We start from the raw sequence: 6,000 nt of genomic DNA, 5'->3' as shown, positions 1-6,000 counted from the left end.
ACATAAAATAAAGTTAAATAAATTATTTAAAAAAAAACCCATCTGAGTGACAGATCTTCACAGTGTACAAAAAGATTATTCCACAACATCTCTCTGGCCCAGGTTTGGTTCTGGCCAGGCCAAAACCCTCTAAAAGTCCTTGGACACGGATGTAGATGTACCAAGGTGAGGATGAACGAGAGGCTCCACGCAGTGGATACCAAGAATGGGACCTGGCGACTTGGTAGGTTCTCAAAGGCTATTACATCTTCCCTTCCAGAGGATGCTTTCTCTGAGAGATAAGTTGCCTAGGTCAGGGAGAGGTCATATGACTTGTGCCAGTCACGAAAGGGCGGGTATAAAGCTGGGTATCAGTCCAGGTCACCTGACTACACACCCCCAATGTGTTCCCTTTGCATCTCTATGCCAACAGGTTCTCTGTCTGCTGTTTCCCATGAGCGAGCGTGAAGGAAATGCAGCAGGTGAGCCTGGAGGCCCCACGCTCTTTGTAACATCTGCTAAGAAGACCTTGCTGTTCAAGGGCCTCTTGCACAACCCACAAGGGTTTCTTCACAAAAGAAACACCTTTTCTTTCTTCTTAATCTAACTTACTGGGAAACAACTGACTTTACATGTTCTTGGTATGCCATGGTTCACATGAGGCAATTTATTGCCTCACAGGCTTCTGTCTCATTAAGAATGGTTTTGCAATGCTCCTAACAGGAAGAACAGGGCCTTCTAAGAAAGAACTGCGAAGAATCAGAGGGTTATCAGGTAGAGCGGTGGTTGGGAAGGCTGCAGAGGCCTGTCTGGGAGGAAGTCAAGCTGTGTTCACGGTAACGTGGCATCAGTGGAAAAGGACTTCAGCGTTAGCTGGGGATGACTGATGATAGAGCCAAAATGGCCCGGAGAGACAGCTATTTTTAGAACAGGTTTGCAGATTTAGGAATGCTGCTTCAATTTCGACTCAGTGACAATAGAGGTCAAGGCCTAGAGTGTACTCTACACAGCTCTTCCTCTGCTGGCAAGGTCCGACACTGTGTGGAGGAAGGTGTAGGCCCTTCCTTCAGCACACGCCACATGCCAACAGCTACCTCTCTACAAATGTTGCAAGCATGTCATTCATGACCCCCCCCCCACTTCAACCCACTCTAGAGCCCCTGAGCCCCTGGTTAAGAGAGTGCTAAGGTCTAACTTAACAGTCATTTATGAATTCTATTTAACAACATGAACAGACAGGAGCCAGTGTGGGCTAGAGAGAGAATCGTTGACACCGTGGTACTGGTAGGGAAAACTCAAGTAGAGGTTTATCAAACGGAAGGAGCACCCCAAGTGTAGAGGCACCCCCTGGATGTCTTGTCAGTCATGGGCCCTAAGCAGTGTCTGAACTTCTCTTAGCTTCCGTTTCCTCATGAACACCAGTGGGGAGTCACAGTTCCCACCCACAGCTACCTGGGGAGCTATGGATGGTTTCACATTCAGGGACCCAAATCTCTACGTGAACTGCTGCATGAAAGGGAGGCAGCATTAATACGAACACGGAGCAATAGCGACAAATCCATCTAAGCATCTGTAACTTTACTATGTTCTAATAAAACAGTGTCTTTTCTGGGAAAACAAACAACAAAAGCCTTGGTCCTGTATTAGTTTTCCTATTGAGAGGGAGAGCACACCGTAGGAGAAGCTCAGAAAGACTCAGTTTTGAGGGGTCAACAAGGTTGGTTAAATCAGCTGCCAACAGTTATCGGGGCAAATGGTCCCTGTCTTAGGACAGTTGGAACTTCCTTTGATGACTGACTTTACAATGTGTCAAAAATTATGAGGAATTTAAAAATTTTGAACTTTCCCCAGACCCAGTATAATCTTTGCTTCTTTCTCAGACACTGAGAATCCCAGCTTCTGGCCGGCTATGGAATCCTCACAGTGAAAAACGCATGCCTTACAGTGGGAAGAGATGGACAGTCAAGAGTGACTTCTGTTAGCTAGGGGTGTGGGGGTATATAATAGAAGAGGAACTTTGGGGGTATATAATGGGTGAGAAAGTTTGGGGGTATATAACGGGCTGGGAGTTTGCGGGGGACATACAATGGGCTTAAGTTTAGGGGATGCATTGGCAGCTAATTTAAAAGAGCGCACAAACGTCTCCTTATTTTAGCAAAGCCATACATTGATGGTTGTATATTTGCCTCAGGTGTAAGCCCACAATAAACTTCCTTCCTGAAGCGCCTGACCAGGGGCCTGAAGATCTTCAGAGAGGCCTTGGCTTTAGAGTGGAAGGAGGAAGCTGCCAGCCACTGCCATGCCCCTCTGCGGTGTTATCTTCAAGAATCTCAGGAGCAATCCCCAGAAGTGTGATCCTACAGCTTGTTTCCCCTTGCCAACAATTCTACTGAAACTTGCTTTATAGGAAGCTGCCTTTCTTCTGTGCAGAACAGGACCGTCCCTAGCCTGAGTACGATACGAGCAAATGGTTGCTGGCGGCTGTAAAGGATCTCGTAAAGCATTTATGGTAACCCACGAAAACGAGCTGGCATTTTGCACAGCTGTCTTTTCCGTTCATTTCTTGCAGGTAAAGAGCTGCCAGAGGCACTTCATGATGCCAGGGTGCGGGCTTGCTTTAGGAAATGGGACAGCCAAGGCCTTGGGATCTCCAGATTCTGCTTTCTCCATCTCAGAATCCAGTGAAATGAAACCTGAGCCACACACCAGGTGGGTGTGTATGAAGGCAGGCCCATGCTCACTGCTATTATAAGTCAGGGTGGTCCCAAGGAAGAAAGTCAGGCTGTGTCTTGAGTGTTTCTGGTAACAGAGTGGGTCAAATGATAGGCACACAAGGGTGTGGGCACAAAAGAGGGTGGAGAAAGGCTGCTTGTTTGTTGCTGGCTGCTCAGCCCTGAAATAACCACACAGAAACTATATTATTTGCAATACTGTTTGGCCAATAGCTTAAGCGTATTTCTGGCTAACTTTTATATCCTAAACTAGTCCATCTCCATTAATCTGTGTATCACAGAGGAGAGAAGAGACCCAGAAAGTTGTCCTCTGACCTCTATATACACACACAGGGCTTATGCGAGTCTGTGCATGCGTGAACGTGCTCACATATGCACACACACACACACACACACACACACACACACACACACACACATTCTCTCTCACTTTCCTTCTCCTCCTATTAATGTGAATAAAGAATTTTGCTTTTGTTTTCTGAGACAGGGTTTCTCTGTATAGCCCTGACTTACCAGGAACTCTCTCCCTGTAGACCAGACTGGCCTTGAACTCAGAGATCCACCTGTCTCTGCCTCCTGAGCGTTGGGATTAAGAGTGTGCACCACCACCACCTGGTTAGAATAAAGAAAATTTTAAAAAATTAATAAAAAAATAAAGCAACAAAATTACTAATGACCGAACCAGATATAGGACCACAGTTCTGGGGTTGGGAAGACTTTTATAATTCGATTTTAGGTGAAAACTCTCTTTTCTATTAAGTACTGAATAATATTGGTAAGATTTGCTCCTTAATGTTGATGCTTCCAGACAGAGCAAATAAGTTTAAATAGACATATATGAGCCACTATTTCTCAAAAGCAAATATGGTTAAAGGAAGAAGGCTGGCCTCAGCCTCCATCAGACTACACCACCCAGCTGTGGCTGAGCACCCTGGACAGCCCAAGGCTCTCCCCACTGGTCAGCATCTCTACCTCATTCCTGCCTTTCCCCAGGCTCCTGGAGGCCTCTTTCCAAAGACTGAGTGCCTGTCTGTCCTCCTGACCACTGGAGCTCATCTCTCCTGGCCCGCTTGTCTTGAGAGCTCTCTCCCTCCTGCCCCTATTGGCCTCTACCTACAACATGAGGCTGGTCCATGCATGTGTCTCTCCCCTGCTGGACCTGCACGTCTGGAATACGGAGCCATTACCAACGGCCCTCAATTCCCTATAAAGTATTGAATACCCAGCTTGGGAATCAACACAGCTGTATGAAGTTTAAGCAAATTGGAAAAAGGTAGCAATCCCCACACCTGCTTGCAGACCTGAACGGCAATGCTGTGGATTTCTTGGATACTATGTGGACGTTGTGCAGGCAGTGTTTCTCAGCCTTGGCACCCTGACTTCTGGTCTTAGTAATTCTCGGCTGTTCTGCGCCTTGTAAGATGTTTAACAGCACACTTCACCTCTCCCCACTGTATGCCAGTAGCACCTTCTCCTCCCGAGACTCCAGCCTTATCTGCGGACCTTGCCAACGTCCCAGAGGGACAGACCTGCCCCCTTGGTGGAGGTCTACTGACACGAACAGGTCTTGAAGGAGCTTAAGAGGAAGACTCTGAGCCTCTGCCTGGTAAAGGTCCCATAGAATTTCCCCTTACGTCAAATCTCATCACATTTTTAATATAAAGTATCAATTTATACCTTCTGGGAAAACATTTCACTCCAGCAGGCTACCACGGTGCCTCTTGTCAAATGCTGTAAATTTGGAGGGCGGGAGGGGGCAGGCTAAGGTCTCACTCAATTTGAAATAAAAATACCTTGTTTGGGAGGGTGTAATCCGGAGGACACCACCACTAAGTGTTTGGGGTCACACCAGGAAAACTGCAGGGAAAAAAAATGAGAGCGAAGAAGGCCAAGGGAAAGATACACACTTTAAGTCAACTCTGGTGCTGTGTTTTTGAGTCATATTTACCATCTCAGAAAAGCTTTCCCTGCACTATTTGACTCATTTGAGGAACTTTGCCAGGCCCTTCAAACCAAAAGCTTTTGGCTCAAGCCGTTCTTGCTCAGGGCCTCTTTGCTGGTGAGACTAGAAATGTCGCTTTTACCTCCAAACCTTTGCTAACTTTTATGAAGGGGAAAAAAATATCCGAATTTAAATAGTGTGATAGCACATTTGAGAAACCGGGGAAGTCGTACAAAAGCAGCAGTTTTGGGTTTATTGGGCGTGGAGGAGGGTGGGACCCGAACCATTCATGAAAACACATGGAAGGTGCATTCCTCCGCTGCCGTGAGCCCCAGTGTTGCGGTGTCCCTGACACAAATGTCTCTGGTATGCAGGGATGCAGTTCTCAGAAGCATTCCCCAGGTCTCCTTGTGCCGGGTCATCCGTCAGCCAGCGAGCATCCCAGGGGCTGACAGAGCTGTGATGAAGTACATTTGTTCAGACACAGGAGACGGTGCCTGAAAAACCAACACCCTTGCTTTTCTTTGAAGCTATTACACTCTGTCATGTCAGGGAGCTGAGCCCAAGTGATGGCCGCGAGGCAATGGGAGATTCACAGCACAGGGCCTGGGGGAGCCGTGGGATTGGTGGTTGTTCCCCCGCCCCCTCGGTGAGGCAATAAAAATTGATTTTTGAGGCAGCGACTGAAGCATTATGTATTAATGACTACACAGGGACTTTCATTTCACGTATCATGTTCTGACAGTTGAAACTGGAGCTGTTATGTAAAGCATTAGCTCGATGTCGTCCTGAGACTTTCTCCCCACATCACTCCCGAGCTAGAACACAGGGGCCTTTAGATCCGCCGGAAAAGCCGAGTTAAGGGCTTGGGACCGGTGTAGAGCGCTTTAGACACGGACTGGCTGCCATGACTGCTGAGACAGCTTCTCTACAGTGCAGTAACCCAACATGGCTGCACTCTCATGGACCGGTAGCGAGCGCATTCTGATTTCGGGAGCTGGCTGGGTACTATCGATAAGAAAATCCAAGATTTGCAGCAACAAGTGGGTCGTTGTTTCCACACGTGTCTCTCCAACACTGGAAAAGGTAGCTTGCTTCAGACCCAGCAGGAGGTGAGAAGTGGACCTTTGTGAGCTTCATGAGACAGGAGCTCTCGGTGTGGGCAAGAATGCCAAGAATGCCAGTCTCCGCTTTGCCGCACAGGCTGCTGGGAGAAGTACTTCCCAGGTTGCCTTTATTCTTCCAAATACAAGTCCACAAAGCAGGAGTCAAAGGAGACTTGGAACCTGGCCGGGAGCTGCTTCAGGTGGTCACTGACAGTCACCTGAGTCCCTCTCCCCAGCCTTT

Source organism: Microtus ochrogaster, chromosome 1 (genome assembly GCF_000317375.1).
Source record: "Microtus ochrogaster isolate Prairie Vole_2 chromosome 1, MicOch1.0, whole genome shotgun sequence".
In the NCBI taxonomy this organism is placed as follows: domain Eukaryota; kingdom Metazoa; phylum Chordata; class Mammalia; order Rodentia; family Cricetidae; genus Microtus; species Microtus ochrogaster.
This window is presented reverse-complemented; position numbering follows the sequence as displayed.